At 36.1% G+C, this 22,037-nt stretch overlaps 1 protein-coding gene across 8 annotated transcripts in view; it reads right to left on the bottom strand.

Annotated features, from left to right (window-relative positions):
• The window catches only part of Bbx (BBX high mobility group box domain containing), a 246,912-nt gene that overhangs the window by 136,255 nt on the left and 88,620 nt on the right, over window positions 1–22,037 (bottom strand). For 7 of the 8 annotated variants that reach the window (XM_028867474.2, XM_028867477.2, XM_037209718.1 and 4 more), the window contains one exon: window positions 7,744–7,819. The gene's annotated coding sequence lies outside the window, so the exon portion shown is untranslated. The other variant, XM_037209720.1, reaches the window with a different exon arrangement.

Raw genomic sequence — 22,037 nt, 5'->3', positions numbered from 1 at the left:
GCAGCAGTGAGCATTATGCAGCTGGCAATCTATAAGACTATGTGTGCAGCCGGGCGGTGGTGGCGCACTCCTTTAATCCCAGCACTCGGGAGGCAGAGGCAGGCGGATCTCTATGAGTTCGAGGCCAGCCTGGACTACCAAGTGAGTCCCAGGAAAGGCGCAAAGCTACACAGAGAAACCCTGTCTCGAAAAACAAAAAAAAAAAAAAAAAAGACTATGTGTGCATGTGGGTTCACATTCATGTGGACACATGTGTATGGAGGTCTGTGTGTGTGTGTGTGTGTGTGTGTGTGTGTGTGTGTGTGTGTGTGTAGGCCAGAGGCCAGCCTCCAGTGTTGAGTTATTTTTGAGATAAGGCCACTCATCGTCCTGGAACTTGACTGATTAGGCCAAGTTGTTTGGCTAGCAAACATCAAGAATTCCCATGTCTGGCTCCCCATCTCTGGAGTATAAGTATACACCAAACTCGGGTCCTCACACTTCTCCAATAAGCACTCTACTAGGCCATTCTCAGGCCTAAAAAAGGATATTTATTTATAACCATTAAAGAGAAAATGGCACACGCCTTTAATCCCAGCACTCGGGAGGCAGAGGCAGGCGGATCTCTGTGAGTTCGAGGCCAGCCTGGTCTACAGAGCGAGATACAGGACAGGTACCAAAACTACACAGAGAACCCTGTCTGAAAAAAAATGAAACAAACAACAAAAAAAGAAAACAATCTAACGTATATTTTAGAGGCACTTAGAAACTCAAATGTATAAAATACTCTTTTACAAAGAAAATCAGTTTTAAAATGTGATTTTGATCATTAAAACTCAAAAAAAAAAAAAAAAAAAAGAACTGACAGGAACACCTTTACTAGCAGCAGGATCTATTATAACAGTCTTATTGGAAAGATTTATCCTGTATTCTCTAGACAGTGACTCAGTCTCAAAGTGAATAAAGAAAGGCAGTGTCTGTTAACACAGGTATCCAGGTGGGAGTAATTATACTAGACAAAAGCCACGGCACCTAGAAAGGGGTCCAAGTGAGTAGAAGAAAGGAGAGGCGCATAAGGAAGGAACTTGGGGAAGACAACAGAACAAAGTAGATGGGGTGAATACTCGGTGGGAAAGAGGACAACAGAAAAGGGGTGGGTGGAAACCAACCAAGTGAAGTACGCATAAAAACAATACTTGGGTACCTATTACTTTTTAAGCTAATTGAAAAGTACAAAAGATAATGTTACCACTTTAACAGAAAAAACTAAACTATCAGATGAAAATTTATCATCTATTTAAATGTTCACTTCACTAAATGAACTGAAGGAGTCCTCCTGTGTGCTTCTGTCCTTCAACTGGCCAATAAAGTAATTGCCATAAAAAGAACTCTGGCATTCCGGGGACTGACAGTGATGGCTGATATTAAATCTTTACTGAGTCCACTATAGTGGACCTACTTGATAATCCGTAACACCAACAACGCTGAAAGCAGAGTTGGTATTTGAAGAATATCAGGCATATGTCCATCGGGGTGATACCTAGGTATGCAGAGTAGTATGTACAACACTGTATGTATTTCTCACACAATGTAGATTTTACTGTCTCTTATTTGATAATTCTTCATTGCAATTAGGGTGGTAAAATTTAAAAGGACAGTGCTCACCATATAATAGCAGCTAAACCCTAAACAGAAGCCAGTCCTCTATCTACATCCAGCTGGCTTTCAAGAAATCTGTGCATCCAAGTGTCTATAACAATGTCTAGGACTTTAAAACACAACTTGAAGTGAAAATGTTCTTATCATGAGAAGGCACTTGGTAATAAGGGGCCTTATCAATGTTAAACAACAATTAAGTAACTGCAAAATTCACCTGTCTTTTAGAATCAGTAATATATGAGGAGAGGTAAAACTGAAAACTCAAGTTATAGAAAAAAGCTCAAGTTACAAAAGTCAATATAAAGTCAATACACACTCTGTTAACTATCATCTTTACAGATCATTTTGAAAACAAGCAGCCTAAAAATACCCTTGAGTAAAATGTAAATGCCAACTCTGGTCAACCTTTCTGGCATACGGCCCAAAGGAAACTAACTGTATTAATACTGCGACCTTCACATGTGTTCCACTTGCGAGTCCACAGCAAAGTCACAGAATAATTTGTTAGAAGGCTAACACATCTTAACAAACACTTGATGATTAAGTGTTCACGAAGAATGAGCCAAGAGGTATCTACAGTTGTTTTGCTATTCATTTTAAGTTCTCAGAGCCACTAATATTTACTGATTATAGGGCTAACTGCAAACTTAAAGACATAGAAAGATCTTTAATTTCAAGAATACTATTCCTTCTTAATTCAGCTGGCGAGAAAATAAATATGTAAATATAAGATAATTAATAGATATTATTTGTGTATCATATAAAATATAGCAATATATTGTAAAATAAATAATAATAAGCTGGAGTGCTTATTAACACCAGAGTTAATGAAATACAATATTAAACAGAATGTGAATTTGGATGGCACTAATCTGTCAAAAGTCAGTAGAGCAACTTCCATATGCTTAGCATTGTTTGCAGGTTATAGTAACATAGCCATGCACAGACTTTCTAACATAAATTTAAGCCTCTTAACTACTTGAAGAGAACTACATGTGTATAATCACATATACAAAATTGATATGTGAGTATAGAGTGCTCAGTGAACATAGTACACATTTTATATTGAAATGCACAGAAATTCTGAGACAGAAACAGTACAGTTTTCGTCTTGCTATAGTTAGATCTAGAGTGTACCCTGAAGATCCACTGGATAATGACATGTGCCCCCAGTGTGGCACGACTGAAAGGCTGTAGAACCCATGGAGGCCGGTGAGAAGTCAGATCACTGGGGTATACTCTCCAAGAGTCTTAACAAAGAAAGCCCAATGCTACGCCTTTTGTCTATCTCCCTCTTTCCCTATCTCTTTCCTCTCTCTGTTTTCAAGTTTGAATCATTTCAGAAATAAATAGCTTTTAGGAGAAACAAATCAAAAATGGACAAAAAAGTTCAAATGCTTCTTGACAAATTAAATTGACATCTACAGAATAAGACCACTGCTCACAGTTTATCCTGTAGTTTATAAATGCAGAAATGAACTGTAAATCTTACAAATTAAAGCTCTTTTTGCATGGGAGGTGTTTAACTCAATGGTTTATTGCTTTCTGATTATATTTCATTTCAGACTGATGTCAAATCAATAGAGACTAAAATTACTTTAGGGACACAGAAAATATACACAAACATATATCAGCAAAACCAACCAACAACAACAACAACAAAAAAATGATGCTACATCAACATCCAACAAGCAAATATACTACTTACCACTAATCCCAAGTGCCAATCCACTTGATGTGTGTAACAGAAAAGTACACCATCACATAGTAAAAAGGAGCACTCCAAACTCAGTGGGTGGCATGTAGGCTAGTACATCAAACAACTATCATTTAACTGTTGCTTTAGTTCGGATGCAAAATGTCTCAAGGCCTGTGCACTAAGTATGTGGTCCCTGATGGTAATGCTGTTTTAGGAGGAGTAGAACCTTCATGAGATAAAGCCTAGCTGTGGCCCACACTTCTCTGCAACCTGGTCCAGTGAAATATAACCAGTGGAGCCCAGATGCCATGCCTTCCCTACCATGATGGGCTGTATTCTGTATTCTTTGTGTGTGTGTGTGTGTGTGTGTGTGTGTTTTGAGACAGGGTTTCTCTGTGTAGCTTTGCGCCTTTCCTGGAACTCACTCGGGCTGTATTCTTTAAACCATAAGCTAAAACAAACCTCTTCTCCCTTGAGTAGCTTTGAGACAGTATTTTGTCAGTGACAACAAAAACAACTAATACAGCCATCATCAGCGAAGACGGAAAAGGATGAGAAAAAGCAGGTGGAGAGATATGATTTAAGGTTCTTTGACTTCTACTGTATTACTTCACAGTACACAAGCTCTTTTCTGTTTATTTAAACTTTGAAGATAAGCCAATTTTCTGTTTGGACTCTTAACTGTTTTACAAAGTAAAAATGCTGCCTTAAAAAAATGTAAACTTTTTGACAAGAGAGTAAATAGAAACATAATCTAAGAACCATAATTCTCTTGTTCTTCAACTTAAGTTTCAAATATTCATTGCTATTGCTAGGTAGCAATGAATAAACAGGGAAGTCATTTTTATAGGATGTAATTCCTCTATTATATTAATTAGTCTGGTTTTCTGTTTTTCAAGTTCTTAGATTTGAAATCTTCACTCAATACCGTATACAATGACTTCACATATAAAATTATAAATTCAGTAACTTCAAATGTCTAACTCAAACGTGCCAAAACGATTTTTAGAATCTTGATCCATAATTAATCAGGTTTCTTATTTATGGATTAAATAACTTAGAAAATATGTTTGTGTTTGCATTTCATTCGTTGGTATAGAAAACAGCTCCCTCATGGTTTGCATTCTTCACCTGTAAAACTATTCTTGCAATTGGGCTTAAGAATCCAGAGGAATGTGGTTAAAATCGTAACTGGCAAAACTATTACACTGAAAAGAAATAAAGTACTCATTTCCTCTTTCTCATTGTATATCAACAGTATAGATAAAGTTCTGAGGGGGGAGGGGATAATGCATACTTTTAATCGAAGCATTTGAGATGCTGAGGCAGGACGGTCATGAATTCAAGATTGGCCAAGGCTACAAATTTGAATCCCGTACTCAAAAAGAGGCTTTAATAACTTATCAAACTTAGGTGAAAAACTATTATGAGCATATTTGCCTTTCCCAATTCTATATGCAAACTGCAGTCTGCAGCCCTACTTGTTCATTTTCAAACCAATTATTAGACAATAATCTAAGTTATATGTGCATGTGAGAAAGTGATGGGGAAAGTTCTGAAGTTCAAACACAAAAGAACTAGTAGCTGGGTGGTGATGGCACATGCCTTTAATCCCAGCACTCAGGAAGCAGAGGAGGCAGGCAGATCTCTGTGAGTTCAAGGCCAGCCTGGTCTACAGAGCTAGTTCTAGGACAGCCAGGGCTGTCTTGAAAAACAAAAGAAACGAATTAGTAATCATGTCAGTTCTTCATTTCTTAAAACTTGTCAGAGATAGTATTCCATGTAACAAAAGGATCTGTGCTCAAGTAATTTATGTTAAAACACATGCACCTACTGAAGGACTTTTTGTAATTTTAAACCCATTGGAACTTTAAAGATAAGTACACTTCTGCCAGGCAGTGGTGGCGCACACCTTTAATCCCAGCACTCGGGAAGCAGAGCCAGGCGGATCTCTGTGAGTTCGAGGCCAGCCTGGTCTCCAAAGCGAGTTCCAGGAAAGGCGCAAAGCTACACAGAGAAACCCTGTCTCGAAAAACCAAAAAAAAAAAAAAAAAAAAAAAAGGTAAGTACACTTCTGTCTCACTAAATAAAAGCAGTATATGGTATTTTGGACATACAGCCAAAACTTATACGGTCCCTCCTGATGAGACCTTCTCGAGCCTATTCCACTTCCAAAGCCACTCCCAGACTGAGCATTTTTGACGAAGTCATCTTTTTGGGGCAATGAAACATGAAAGACAGTGGCATATATCACTCCCCACAGACATTGTAAAGCTATGAATCTACAACTGCTGTTTTTTTCAACCTTAAGGTTGTGTCTCACAAGGAAATGCCCCTTTAGCTTTGTTCCCCAAACAAGGAGCATGAGTAGATATGAGGGTAAACAAAAAAGGAAAATAACTTTTACTGTAATGTACCATGAAAATGTGAGAACTGGATGTGGTGGTTTGAAAAAGAATGGCTCCCATAGGTTCATATATTTGAATGCTTAGAGAGTGGCACTATTTGAAAGGACTAGGAGGTGTGGCCTTGCTGGGAGGTGTATCATTGCGGGTGGGCTTCGAGGTTTCAGAAACCCATACTAAGGCCAGAATCACTCTTTTCCTGCTGCCTGCTGATCCAGCTCTCCACTACTTCTCCAGCACCATGTCTACCTGTGTGCTGCCATGCTTCCTGCCATGAGAATGGACTAAACCTCTGCAACTGTAAGCCAGCCCCAATTAAATGCTTTCTTTTATAAGAGTTATCATGGTCATAATGTCTCTTCACAACAATACAACACTGGCTAAGACACTTGATAATGAAATATAACTTTGCCTAAGCTGACTGATGTTTCTCAATTTACCAGGGCCTGACATCCATTTGTCAATTCCTAGATCACTCTTGATTTTTTGTATGGCATCTTTTTTGTTTCTTGCTACTGTATTTAAGATGTACATAAACACAAATACAAATATAAGTTAGAAGCACATCTTCAATTAAAATTTCATCTTCAATATTATCAATAATTTAAATTTCTATCTATTATTTCTATTCGGAGTCATTGCAGCATATTTTTAATTGCAAAAATTAGTTCATCATTTGGAAATCAAAGGTCACATGACTACTTAGCGATGTTATAAAATGGCCTAATTATGACTTAGTTTTCTGAACAGTTACGATAAACTATCCTGCCTTATTTTCTACATATGCACTCATATGTAAGAGAGTCAGAATACTGACACAAATATTTCTTCAGACCTCTGTAAATTCTTCTTTGGGTTAGCAATTGAGAACATACAGAATATTCTCCAATCAACTCTCAAGTATCCCATAATCTAGTCTGCTGATTCAGTAAAACCATAATTATATTCAGATTGGCCTTCTCAAAACCAGAATTTGTATCACTAATAAATGTGGCCTTAAAAGATGGTACAGTGTGGAGGAAAAACAGTAACAAACACCTGTTCTTATTCATATTAAGACTTTGTTGGTGCTTAAATGTGCTTATAGTAAATATATATTAAACAAAATTATATGTTTTTACTATAGAAGCAATATATTTATGCTCACAGCATAAGAGCAACATCCAATAATATATTTCTTCAAAGACAAAAGCTACAAAAATGTTTTAAAACAGAAAAGACTTCAAGTAAATAAGTTTCTTTCTTAAAAACTGTAATCAGACTATGTAATAGATTTGCTCATGTTACACTAATTTCTACAATCTTAAATCATCTATTCACTACATAGTATTCAGGGGTTACTAATCATACCCTATATTCCCAGACTGGGAAAACTACAATATCATTATTACTAAAACTAACTTTAAAATAGTATTGCCCTATTTTAAAGCTGACAAGGGCCTTTTCTCTAAAGCAACAGTTTAAAAAATAACTTTTGTACAAAAGGACAGATTGTGTTTCAAAGAATGATACAATTTGTCATGTGCACATTATTTTACAATCCCAACCTTTTCTTCATTATGTGTTTTCATACTTTAAGCCACACACTTGTACATTATTTTTATTAGGTAATAATGGCTGCTGATTCATCTTTTACCTAAGGTTAACACTGTATGAAAGGTTGCTTCGAGACAGATTAACCACTTAGGTATCTTTTAGGTGTGTAATTTCTAAATATGTAGGACTTCAATAGATTGACTTGTACCAATAACACATGCTATAATGAAATAAGAGATTTTGAAAAGTTAAAATTCATGATTCTATAAGAAGATTTAACTTACTTGATGAAGATTAAAATGTTACACACAAAAAACTGTACAAGGGTCACACTTTCCCGATCAACATGGAAAGTGAATCCATCGGATGGGAAAAGGCTGAGACCAGCTCTGATAGCACATGATTCTTGACTGCCTCACTGCTTCCAGGTAAGTAAGTAAGACACATGTCCAGAGCAGCTCTTACCAGTCAGGTCAAGACTTTCCATTGTGATTTCAATGGAACATCAGAACTTCTGGCTTCTGTGATGCAGCAGGATTCTCTGAAAGACACACAGCAAAGTGGTTAAAATGAGAGCCACAAGGGCCTTTCAAACAAAGCCCACACATCTCCTTTGGCCAAATAATCCCATATAAAAGGGCAAATATGCCTTTGCTAAACACTGTTTTTTAGAGAAAGTGGCCCAAACTGTTTATCATTGATTTTAATATTAAAAAGACAGTCCCTGCAATTACTCAATGTAGAGTAAAGTTACCTAGACTCAGAATTACAGGCCCTCAATTCCCCACCTTTGGCTAAAATGAAATGGAGATTTGCAGACAAACCTCCTGCTGGGAAACTGAATCTGACATCTGTACTAAATTCAAGTTAATTCAAATGACTGGCCCATAAAGCTAGAATTCTCTATTACTGTCTCTGATTAAAAGGTAATGAATGAAACAAAGCAATATAAATGAACAAGAAAACAGCTAGGAGTGAGAGGGCACTGACAAAACTTGGGACAAAAAAATACTAATTTTTTTTCTAAATATAAAGAACTAAGAAAATGGAAGATGATCAAATCAGCAACAAAATGCACATGAAGTCAAATGAGAAAAGATTAAAACAGAAGTATAGGCATAACCTGAAGTCATATTGTTTTTTTTTTAAGAATCAGAGTTATTTCAGTTTCTTTGTGCAACACAATTTCTAGCTTGCTTCAGTGGTAAGAAATCCAGACTCAACTAAAAAGGATAAATGCTATAGACATTGAATATTACATACTGACTTACAGCTCCTTAAATAATTAGTTATTTTATAGCTTATCTAAATAATTTTTGCCTTTTTCCAAATCAGTTAACATGGATATGGAAAATACGGCTCTTCAATTAAATAGCAAAAATGTGCTGTAACTCAATAAAGTCATACAGTCAGAAATCAATGATTCAGTTGTCACCCAGGTCTTTCCAAAGCAATAGCAGAGGAAATAATGAATATTAAATGATCTCATTTCCACCAGATACTACTGAGTTATCTCTAGATATGTGAAAATAAGAATATGGCTAAAATTTTAAAATCAGTTATTTTTTTAATAATATTTTTAATTAAAATGTTGTATCATTTCCCCTCCTTCAACCCCTCCCATTCACCATCCCATGCTCTATCTCAAATTCTTGACCTCTTTTTAAATTATTGCTACATACAGACATATATATTCCTAAATACACAAACACAACCTGATCAGTCTATATGATGTAACTTGTATATATATGATGATCTCAGGGCTGACTCCTTGATATTGGATAACACCATCATAATTCCTAACTACATTCTAAATATTTATTCTCATACCCACCCCACAAAGAAACTTCTCTTTCTGAAAGAGACCACTGCGAAAATACAAAAACAAAATTGATCAAAACAGAAAACAACTGACTTTGTAGTTCCCAGTCTCAACTGATACATCTATAACACAATTGGACATGCTAACATGGATAGAGAAAAGTTCACAGGCTCCAAACCCTAGACAAATAACTGGGGAATGCTGAGAGTGGGAAAACCAGTTATTTTTAAGCTAACTATAAAGAAGATCTTAAATACATGTGTGTGTGTGTGTGTGTGTGTGTGTGTGTGTGTGTGTATGAATGAATAATTTGGATCTATATGAATAGATCCAAATTATATGTCTGTTTTAGGAAGGAAACATAACAATCTTCAAAACTGAACAAATAAAAAAATCTATTTTCATAAAATATATAAATTATTTTAAAACACTATTTTAAAAAAAATTTATAGCCAGAAAAATAGCTCAGCACGTAAAGGCACCAAGCCAGAGAACCTCAGTTCCACCCCATAGGACCTACATGGTGAAAGGAGAGAAGACTCACACAAACCATCCTCTGACCTACACACACACACACACACACACACACACACACACACACACACACAGCCTTAATATGAACAAACACAATGGTGATTTGAATGTACCTTTGGTCCAAAGCCTAAGTAGATTATTGTTTTAGCAACCAAGTATCTATCTACCTGTGTTTTCTGGGTCCTGCTCAGGCTTCCTTTCAATCCTATTCACCCCCACAGAACCTCAGAATTCTAACTTCCCATGAGGAGCTTCCATTGGCTCAATAAGCATCTCTTCCATTTTCAAGGCCTCTGCTCCCCACCCATGATTCTTCCTACCAGGGCAACCCTAACCTAATACACCTTAACATAGATATGCTCTAAAAAACTTAATCATGGCGAGTGAAAAAGTCATCTATTAAATATACTATTCACCTCTTACCACAAACAGGGCAAATGACAAACCTATCCTAATGATAGCCTAAGCAACTGATGAAATATCCTGGAGTAAATGGCTTTCTGGCACAGTTCAGCCCTTGGGGAACTGTGGTTTGAAAATCTTGTGATATTAGAAGAGGTGAGGTCCCACTTCTTGCCATGAGACAGACTTCCAATTAGTGTTAATGTCCAGCATAGAATTCAAAGGCACATTATCAAAAAAAAAAAAAAAAAAAAAAAACAAAACAAACAAACAAAAAAACACCCTTCTACACCAAAATTGTGCTATGCACCCGATGTTACTACTACTCAGTCAGTGCAGAAAGGACCCCAAGGTAACTGTGTGCCCACTTACATAGAAGCACATTTATTCCCCATGAATGACTGCTTTTCTGATGTTTTCATCAATTCTCTGGATAATAGATTAAGCTAACCAACTCATTCTCATACATACCCCTAATTCAATCAAGCTCAATAAAAGTCATTCTGGACTGCAATTATTTGCTAAGGAACAATTATACTCAAATGAAAAAAAAAATGGCTGGCATGATACAATGCATGATGCAAAGGCCTCTGGATTTATGTAGCTCAAACTACTACAAAAAGAAACATTTTCTCCAAACTCCTGAAAACAGAAAACTCATGTTTTTACACCTGAAAAAGGATAAATGGAGACTATGAAACAGCTAGTTTTTGAATTATTACTTCAAATATTTCTGATTTGAAAAAAACATAAACTCTAAGAGTTAGTATAATCTCTAATAGTCAACCAAAACCCTACAATCTAAAAATTTTAGTGCCTACCACTCACTAAATCTGCTTAGCATCCTCCCTTTTCCAACAATAAATTCCTATTTCTCTTTACACACAGATTTTTTCTGTAAAAGATACTTAAAAGTTTTTACATGAATAAGATTTGTTTTCTTCAATTTACTCTTTTACATACATACTTCATATTTATAGGTGAAGTGAAACACTAACTCTAAATTCTGATTTCCATGTTATGATATGCATTCATGTTCATTTATTAAAACTCCTTGTTAATTTAACTAAAGTTTCCCCTGTCCTATACATGTTTTCCCTCTACTATTCTATGTATTCTTCTAATCTCCTGAATCAGGGCATTTGATGCAGTCTACAATTTTGCAGAAGGAGGCTGTTAGGCCCACTGGTGTGCAGTTGTAGCCAATGAATGAGATACCTCGGGTCACTGTGGTCTACCACAGACCAGAATTAGAAAAGGCATGCATGGACTGATCTCTAGCTAAATCATTCACTGAAATAAATAAAGTATCTTCATATAGACAGAGGTATCTCCAGGACACAATATATGAGTGTGCATGTATCAGAGTGGTAACATTAAGTAAGAATAAATAAACCCCTTCAGGTAATACTACCTGCCTGTCTTTTTATAGTTGAAGCCTAAACCACAACTATTTCACAAGCATTTTTGGCCAGGCACCAACCTTCAACTGACATTACAAATGTCAGCTATACCAAGAATGGAAATCTTTTAAAGGAACATGCAAATCTGATTGTCACCTTCCCATCACAAACCTACCATTTCCTTATAACCCAGATCTTTTCAATTAAGAAACACTAAATAAAAGAGTAAAAGCAAACAAGTTCCTCTACATCTAGCAAGAATTACAGAAATCATCCATTTCTTTACTTTATAAAAACTTTCCAGGAAATATTAGTTAACATTGACAAAACACTACATTCACTGTCTAATAGTGGCCTCCTGAAACGGTAAGAATGAAGATTTGATATCCCTTCCATTTCAGTACACAGTATTGCAGCAATTATAAAATTGTACTTTAAAAACTATCTTCTACTTACTTATTTGTGAACAGAACAGCAATGCAAATGATTTAATCTTCCACTGTTTGAGAAATTAATGACCTATTACTACTATGTGTTAGCATAAAATGCATGCTGATGATGTAGCTGATGAATTATGCACAAAGAAAAGCTATACAATGATATAGTGTATAACGACATAAGCAAATAATTGTATTTCAAAGTTAGAATGTTGGCTAGGTAGATAGCCCAGTCAGTAAAATGCTTGTTTTGTAGGCATAAGGACTTGAATTCAAGTAAAGAAAAGTCAGGCATTGTGACAGAGGCTTGTAACTCTAGTACTAGGGAGGCAGAGACAAGTGGATCCCTGGTGCTTACTGGTCAGCTAGCCTAACCACCTTGGTGCACCCATACATGCAAGTGCACCCATATGCAAACACATGCATGTGCATGCACATACACATGCATACACATACACTAGCTGGTACGCTCACAACGACTGCTATGCTATGCAGGAGATGGAGAAAAGTAGAATCTGAAGTACAGGTGACTGTCAGAAGGTAGAAGAGAATGGTAGAGGCATAGGATGAACAATACTGTTCAATAATAGGAGCATGGCTTGCAAAATTAGAAGGCATAGGGGCAGATCTGGCTGTAGCAAAAGTCTCATATCAGAACATAGAACATGAAATATAGGCAAATGAGAAAACAATCTTTTTTTTTGTTTTCTCCTAAACAGCAAGGTACAGTCAGTAGCATAGAGCTGTGTTAAATCTAGTAATCTGAGGCATATTCTGTAAATGTGGACCAATACCAAAGCTTCTCAGGTTCTCTATTCCTCATCAGAAAAACTAGCATAGCATCCTTATACTCCCTTAAGAATTAAAAACCCCAAAACTATGTTCAATGATCAAATATGAATATGAGAAACAGGAAACAGAACTGTCAGGAGGTGATATAAATGCAAAGTGTTTACTATTCAGTGAGCCTCAATAAATGTCGTATTGGTAATCTCATCATTAGAGTTAATACTAGGAGACAGAAAAACATCTAATAAAGTAACACTGTGAGAACACTGAGGGTTGCTTTGAATATTCTCAGAATCTGCATGCAGAATGAATTGCTACTCTCTCAAATGGTGTTTTCCTGTAGGTCCTACTTTAATTTCAGTGGCTTTAGCATATGTTTAATTCTGACCAGTCTAAGCAGCCACTTTTTACTCCTACCAACTTCAGTATACATTAACTGATTTGATAATATGAATATTTTATCATAATTATCATCTTCCATGAGATTATTGCTTCAAGGAACACAGTAGAACTATGAATTTCTACAGTTTCTATAAGTAGATGTAGAAAATGACCAGGTACTAGTCTGCTCAAATGGCTTGGCAGGGAGGCGCTGAATGCCCCTTTTATGTGCCTATGAATTGTACAAACGTGCCTTTGACCTTCTCCAGGAGGAGAAATTACACATTTGAGGCAGATTAAGTTTCACTTCCAGGAAGAGTATAAAACCAGCAGCTACGTTAGGAATACTGACAGGAACCACCAGGTACTTTACAAAACTTCATTAGCTCTATGAGCACAAAGCTAGGAAGTAAATTCTTACTGTAATCCCAACCAAACCATCCCCCACACACTTTAGAATTCACACCTGCACCTTTAGGAAGGATTCTTCAAGTGAATCCCACTGGTGAAAGCTTGACCTCTTATCTCATCCTTTGACTTAACAAAAAGTTCCCATGGCTGCTTTCACTTCATCAATTTCTTTTCTTATGAAGAAATTAGTCAAAAGCCACATGATAAAAAGAAAGCCAAGCGATCTGGGAAATGTTCTGTCCTAAAAAAGTAAAGGGCATTGGTCTTTTTCATTTCCCTTTATTATTAAATTAAGTTACACAGATAATTTTAAAATATAGTTATAATAATTATAAAATATAGTTATAGTTTTAAATATAGTTAAAATATAGTTATAATTTCAAATTCTGTGATCTTGTTTAAGAAAATGACATTTTTTATTAAAAAGCGTATTGTTGACATAGAGAAATCAAGCAAGGATTGACTAAAAAACTTCTCTGCTGGCTAACTTTCAGAGTGCCAGAAGGTGCCAAAGCAGGCTGCTGGGGAAGAAAAGACATGAATGGTCTCACCCAGCATCCTGCAATACCAAACTGGCCAGGCATGATGTATCCACTGGTGCAACAGTGGCGTGACCATTATGGGAGTCACCAATCACTTTGTGATTGGATTTGAGACTTGCTCCCTAAGAAGGAATTCATGCTTGTTACGTAAATCTGGACAAAAGCTCATGCTGAGGAGATCACAGGTCCTAAAGGGAAACTTAACTATTGATGTCTTGCTAAATAGTCATATTGTCAAACTGCTTTCGAAATGTTTATATTTATATCCATAGATTGGCACTTTTCTCAACTTTGGTCAGATAACCTCATTGTTAGTCATCAGCAGTTAATGTAGAAACATATAACTGGTCTACATGCAAAGAGCAAATGACTGACGAAAGCTCGGCCCTAAATGAGACATCTTTATCAACTCACCACCCTACAAGGTTCAGGGAACATTAAGGAAAAAAAGAGAGGAAATGAATGAATGAATTAATTAATAAATAAATAAAATGAAAGAAATGGAGAATAGGGAGGAAGACTTTGAAATTCTGTCTTATAAACATGGCATACTTATATTATGAACTCACAGCTGCTGTGGTTACCTGTGTAAGACCTGAACAAGATCAAGATAGTCAACACTCCATTATAAATGGAGGAGAGACCCACAAGGCCACCCCAGTTGAGGAGGTACTGGAAGCTGATGGCTGTTAGGGGGAAAGAATCTTTTTTTTTTCCCCAGAGGTATGGCTGCTTGTAAGAGGCTTATGCTCCAATGGATTGTCCCACACCCATGTGTATAAAGACAGCACTATCTAGACTGAGTGTGTTCTTAAAAAGAAGTCATGAACATAGGAAGGGAATGTATGAGGCAAGGATTCTAGAGGAAGAAGGGGATTGGGAGTGGATATAATGGAAATAGTTTGTATATACATATATACACATATATATATATATATATATATAAAAAGCTGTCAGAGAATAAGTTTTAAGTATACTGTTATTTTCAAAAGAACAAAAACTCCTCCACTACCCATAGAGAATCCTTTTCCCTTTTAGCTGTATCTGGCAGAAAGTCTCTTGTTCCTGTCATATTTCCACAGGAATAATTCTGATAGGAGCACAAGAGGGGTCTATTCCAAAATAACCCACGGTGAATTCAAGATGCTACCTTCCGAAGGAATGTATTCACAAGGCAGCTATTTTTGAGACAAATAATGCCACATAGTAACTGGTTATTTCAAGTCAGAAAACTCTAAGAAACTTTCCCTCAGTGCTCCAAGGAAGATAAATTGCAATTTCTATTGCTGAAGTCATGTATGGTCCCAGAGAGGAGGCATGGTTGCTTTGAGACCAGGCAGAAACAATACTCAACTGTCTCAATCATCTACTGCATATTGTTGCCCTTGGAGGGTCTAATGTTGTTCCCTAACAGACATATTGTGAAATCACAGAATCAAGGATGCCAGAGAGTGTAACAGGTTGGTAAGTTTGATTTTCCTCCAATGACCCAGCAACACAGGAGTAGGTATAGCCCAGGTATAACTCAGGGCTCCTGACACAGCCAACACCTCTGTCATATCACACCACACTTTTTAGACTATTGTCCATCAGTTTGTTCCAAAGTTTGCCATCGACAGATCAGCAGGAGGCTATAGGCCACAGCACTTACAACATTATCCCCCATTTATAATACTTTCTTCCCATGACCTTCCATAGCAGAAAGCAAGAAGAATCTAACTTTCTATGCACAGGATTAAGAAAGTGTTTATTGGTACTAGTTGGAAGGGAAAGAGGCTACAGAGGTTGATCATGCAAAATATCTTTTTCCATTCATAATATGCTTATAAATATCTTGAAGTAAAAGTTGAGCTATTTATATTTAGACAGAAGGAATATGAGAAACTACTTTGTGTTCAGTTTAACCAGAGAATCTAAGACTACTATAAAAACAAGTTGCCAACAAGTGAACATCAACTACTTCATTCAAACAGTATTAAAATTATGTACTGACTAGAAAATGACAAGCCAATGCCATATGAACAGCAATTCTCCTTAAATGCACAGCCTCAAGAGAAATATCCAGAAACACCAATCAAAACGATACCCTATACTAAAACTAAGGCCAGCCTCTACAATAACCATCTATGGACAGTAGAAATGGTCTACCAGTTATTAATTCTCAAGAAAAAAAGAAGCCACCTTCCACATTAGCTACTGCTGCTCCTATGACAATCAATACGTAAAGTAATATAAAACATTTAGTTCAAATTAAGCTATCTTAAATTATCAAAGAAAATACTCCCAAAATATTTCTATAAGTTTACCCCTTGTCCCCAAGTCTAATCTACTGGGCCACAGAATTCAGTGTTATAAAATCCCAGGAGCCACCAATTACAAGAACTGAAAAATAGTGTAAGGCTTGTCCTCAAGGAACCCTAGAGACAGCTGTTAATAATTCTCAATATTGCTAACACATATTTTGAAATTTTAGCTTCTTCTAACTTATAATATCAGACATTATCACAGTTTAGTTAAAAAGGAAATTCACTATAGTCGCTTTTTCTCAATAGGAGAATAGCCACCTATAAAAGTGTATTTTCTATGCAGGCTTTCTGTCCTTAGTTATCATTCTATTGCTGTGACAAGACACCAAGACCAAGACAATTCTTATAAAAAGAAAGCATCTAACTGGGGCTTTCCTATAGTTTTTAAAGGGCTAGTCCATGATCACTGGACAGGAATGACACTGGGCAGTAGCAGAGAGCTTTACAACCTGACCCATAGGCTGCAGACAGAGAGAAAGAGAAAGACTGAGCCTGGCTTGGGCTTTTGAAACCTGGAAGCTCACCGCATCCCACCCCCAAGTGACACACCTCCTCCAACAAAGCCACACCTTCTAATCTTTCCAAATAGTTACACTGACTGGAGACTAAGCACTCAAACATAAGAGCCTATAGGGGTCATTCTCATTCAAACAGTCACATATTCCTTAAGCCAAAATTAGAAGACTTTTATGTTTTCCTGTCTAGCATACATTCCTCCATTTTTGTAGTAAAAAATACTAATTTCTTGAGAAAATACTTCATATACCCTGATAGTGAATCTCATTTTGGGGGCAAGAGTTCATGTACAACATTGAGTGGGTGGGACTGACTAATTCCATCCAAGATCACCCAGATTTAGACTTCAGTTTATTCTATCATCCTAAATGTCACAGCTAGGTGAGGAACAGGTATGAAGCCTAAACCATGGTTCAGCTAACAAATAACAGATATGTTCTGTTGTATCATTACAGGAACACAAAATGGGAAAGTGGTTTGCAATCCTGTTCAAATAAGAAAAAATAAAGAACACAAAAGTCCTTTACCACCTACATAACTTCTGAAAAGAGACAAGGTATACTACTCTTTCAAGTCCCAATTTCAACAAATGTATTCAAAAATTTTGGCAGACCATGATACTCAATAAGTCAAGATGTTTAGATTTTAAATCTCTACCCATGTTATAGCAATTTCTTCAATTTCCCTACCTATAAAAAATATTTCATGTTTTAACAGAAACACTGAAAAATGAGCAAATGTTAATTTGAGTTCTAAAAGTACTGCTCAAGATATTTCCAGTGACTTGCAATTTGCTATGTAAGTGATGTACTTAAGTGGAGAGTGCCACACAACTTATTCTCCAGCCACAGTGGTGCCCTGACAGTTTTCCTTGAAGCGGGGGGGAGCATATACAAGTTGGGAATACAATATTTTGCTTCTGTGAACATCTCTTGAAAAACATAACTAATTTTTGAAGGGTTAAAGTAAAATTCGCAACAAAACTATTGTGAATATGGCTCTGGTTAAACTGAATAGGTCACAAAGCAAAACCAAAAGTCATGAATCTGGGAAAAGGACAAGTAGCAGGGGGGTTGGCAGAAGTGGTAAGGAGACAAGAAAGGGTGTGGGTGGAAAGTTACCAGAATGCATTATGTGTGTATGAAGCTGTCAAAGACTAATCTAATTATGAACAACTATTATGAACAGCAATTTATCTCCTTCTGACTTATGATATTTGGGTTTGAACTTAGGACCTGTGCATACTAGGCAAACACTATACCACTAAGCTGTATATTCAGTCCTCTCTTTACTTTTTAAGACAAGGTTTTATTTCATTTTATTCATTTAGTAACCCAGGTCATACCTGAACTTGATCTTCCTGTCTTGGCCTCCCCAGTAGTTGGAATTACAGGCCTATAACATCAGACCCAACGTTGAGAATACTTTTAAATGGAATCTCTGTAGTTTGAGAAGGCAAATACACTGCTTGAGTTAGTTTTTATATAAACACAAAAAATCAAAGAGCTGGTTACTGTTATATATATATGTGTGTGTGTGTATGTGTGTATATATATATATATACATATATAAAATCACTAATGTATGTTAGTGCTTTGTTCATTAAATCTTTGTACTATCTGATATGACTCAAGCCCTTTTCACATATATTGAATACGATATTTGTGGTATGGTCTACTAGGAGGGTTTACACATAACTAAAATACTGAACTTCAAACTGCTGAACTCTAGGGTGACACAGAATCCAAAGACATCACTCCCTCTTACGTAAAAGCAACAACAAAGTATTTCTTTCTAAGATTGACAGTAAGAGGAATGCAAAAAAAAAAAAAGTACTAATAAATATAAATTCAGGCCCAGGATACATTTCTCAATCTTGTACATCAACAAAGCTTTTCCAGTGTTCTGAAAGTGCCTGTCACTTGTTGTGACTTATAGCTATAACAAAACTTTAATTATTATACTTTGGAGTGAAGAGTAACATGTTGGATCCCAATTCTGATGTCTGGTTCATAGATTTCAATGAATCTAATCAGTATCAAGAGTGTCATATTACAACTTGAGAATCTTTTAAGTACACTGTAAAACAGACTTCAACCGGTCAAAATTCAAGTCTACTTATTTAGGGTAGAAATCTGCTACACAATTTGATACTATTGCTTTTTTAAAAAAAGTATTTAATGAACTAAGTTCTCCTTATCTCAACTCCACTCCCATGACCCTCCTCCCTCCATCCAAAGCAACCACTCGAACACGATTACTAAGTTTTTTTGCACGTGTGCTAATTTACAAAACTGAGCATGGTGCATATGCCAGCAGTGGGGACGATAAATGCCATTAACAGGAAAACTCTAGGTTTTTCTTGTGAAGTTCCAGAATGAAAATTCAAAGCAGACTAACAGTCATTTCATCTGAATTAAAAATCTTCAACTTTGAGGGGTAGGCAGAATATAAATAAATCTGCTGATTTATAAGTAAGCATTGATATTTTATCTCTGTTTATAACACTAAAAAGTAAAACATACAATCTACGCTTAGTAGTGCCACGTGGGATGAATAAGCATCCAAAGGAAGAGAATGGGGATGCCCACCTTAACAGAAAGGAAATGTAAAATAACATGCCAAAGAGTCAGCTTTGTACAGTCGTCCAAATAAGTTGAATTTAGCAAAGATACACTGTTCAGCAAAAAGAAACAAAAGCCCACTTTACCCAGTGCTGGCGATGTCAGATGAGGAAGTAAAGAACTCAAAATGACTCTAGGTCAACTCATTGGTAAGTAATGGAAAGCACCTGGGTCCAGAAGGTTTGAAGAAAAAGTGTTGTCTATTTATCTCTTTGGAGTCTCATAAGAGAATGGCATCATACATAATTTTGTATAGTGATTTCAGAGCGTAAGACTAAACTTAATTAGCACAAGTTTTTAGCAGGCAGTTTGGGGTGCTCAATGTTAGGACTTAACAACTACGAAGCCTGTCCAAAAAGTAAAGTGAGTTGACCTTGGCTATTTCTCTATCAGTGAAGATATGTAAGCAGTAATAAGCTATTACTACATGAAAACTCACACAGGAAACGGAGGTCTATAATCTGAGATTTAAAGATTTCAAAATTACACAGTTTTCAAAAATCAAAGCAAAAGAACTAGAGGCCTTGATATCTGTAACTCATTATGCTTAAGGACAATAGTGCCTACGGACCCCTGTCTACTCCAAGTACAGAAAAATATCAAAGGAAGATTGGAGTTATTTACATTTTACATCACAATTAAAATTAGTATTAGTAAAATTGTTAAAGAAACTGGGAATTGACCATATGCCAGACTCAACAGAACAGAACTTTTCATATATAAGACTTCATATTAATATAACTCAGTCATCATAGGTTTACATTCATTGTTGCAACAAACTAAAACAAGAGATTCAAATAATAGTACTATTATCCATTTTCATTAAACTATCCTTTGAAAAATCAAAGCACTTTATGGACAATAGACTCTACCAAAATCACTCAACAGTTAAAGAGTATTTGTTCTTAGCTAGGCGGTGATGGCACACGCCTTTAATCCCAGCACTCAGGAGGCAGAGGCAGGAGGACCTCTGTGAGTTCGAGGCCAGCCTGATCTACAGAGCAAGATCCAGGAAAGGCGCAAATCTACAGAGAAACCCTGTCTCAAAAGAAAAAAAAAAAAAAAAAAGAGTACTTGTTCTTTAAGAGGGCCCAGGTTCAGTTCCCAGAACCTACATGATGGCTCACTGTCCAGAACTCTAGTTTCAGGGATCTGATTCCCTCTTCTGATCTCAGCATGTACCAGACATGTACATGATACAATACATGAATTCATACACATAAAACAAGTGTAAAAATTATTATAGTAATTGATATGTCTCCCTCCCCCTTTTATAAATTATGAACACAAAGCTACCAATTGATATAGATATACTTATCGGTTATACAAATAAGGCAAACCTCTCTGGAGTACAAATTAAATGGGTAAATCATTCACACAGGCTTCTCTATGTGCATAAGAGGTTTTTGTATTTTTTAAACCTGTATTTTATTAATGTCCCCAAAGAATAAGAAACTAATTATAAGACAGCAAAGGATTTGTCATTTACATTTGATGAAGGATTTATTTTCTAATTTGTTACCTTACAGACACTGGTTCGCATTTTCATTTCATTACCTCTTGAAATATTTCTTCCTAAGTATTTTTAGTTTAACTTTCCAGGTACAGAATGCACCCCAGAACTGAAGATCATAAGGTTAATATCTTGGTAGGATTAACATGCTTTATAATTGTCCTTCTGAGAGATTTTTGTCCACAGGGAATATTTCCTTTCAGTAAAAATTCCATAATAAAGATAACTAAGTATCCCATGCCCCAAATGACAGATTATTGTCTGGTGTATTAATGAGTAATGTAAATGAAAGGTAGAAAACAGCTCTGAGGCTGCCCAATTTATTTAACAGTGGCTTTAAAAAACAAACAATCATTCCACAACACTGCCTGGCAGGTAAACACTCAGTACTAAGAAGGGACTTCCAGCTATAATTATTCATTTGTGGGGTTCCTTTTTTACTTTATATCAATGCTTTGCTATTAACTATTTTTTTAAAAAAGCAACCATTTATATATATTCATATTCACACATCCAGTGTTGTTTTCAAATGATCAGGTATACTGGGTCTTCTGTTGTTACTAGATTTCACCTGTGTCTATTTCCTCCTCATTAACAATTAATTTGCACTTCAGTTTCCATCTGTGAAGAGGAAGTGCTAAAGGACAAAGCTACTCAAGAACTGGGGACCTTCAGCTAAATCCCCCAAAAAGGCTATGCAAGCTCAGTAGGAAGAGACCCAAATCTGAGCACGGAAAAACATGCTTAGCTGCTTTAGAAATTGCAGGCTTTCAGAGCTCAGATCAAACATTTAAAAAGTAAACACTTCACAATTATAACAAAATCAAAACACTTCTTTCAAGTGGGGAAGACCAAGGAAGTAAAAATACTGTTTTTGAGAAACAGGATAGAGTTTCCTTATACAATTTTTCTATATGATAAAGATGTGCTGCTTTTAGGCTCTAACACACTGAGTTTCTAATTCTTCATCTTTTGTCAGTTCCTACTCTACTTCAACAAAGGAAATGCTCTGAATGCTAGTTTTTAGATCAAAACAGCATAAACTACATATCTAAACCAAAGGAATTGTACCACTTCTG

This window comes from Peromyscus leucopus, chromosome 12, assembly GCF_004664715.2.
Source record: "Peromyscus leucopus breed LL Stock chromosome 12, UCI_PerLeu_2.1, whole genome shotgun sequence".
Lineage (NCBI taxonomy): Eukaryota > Metazoa > Chordata > Mammalia > Rodentia > Cricetidae > Peromyscus > Peromyscus leucopus.
The sequence above is the reverse complement of the archived record's forward strand: the minus strand, read 5'-3'. Positions and strand labels throughout refer to the sequence as shown.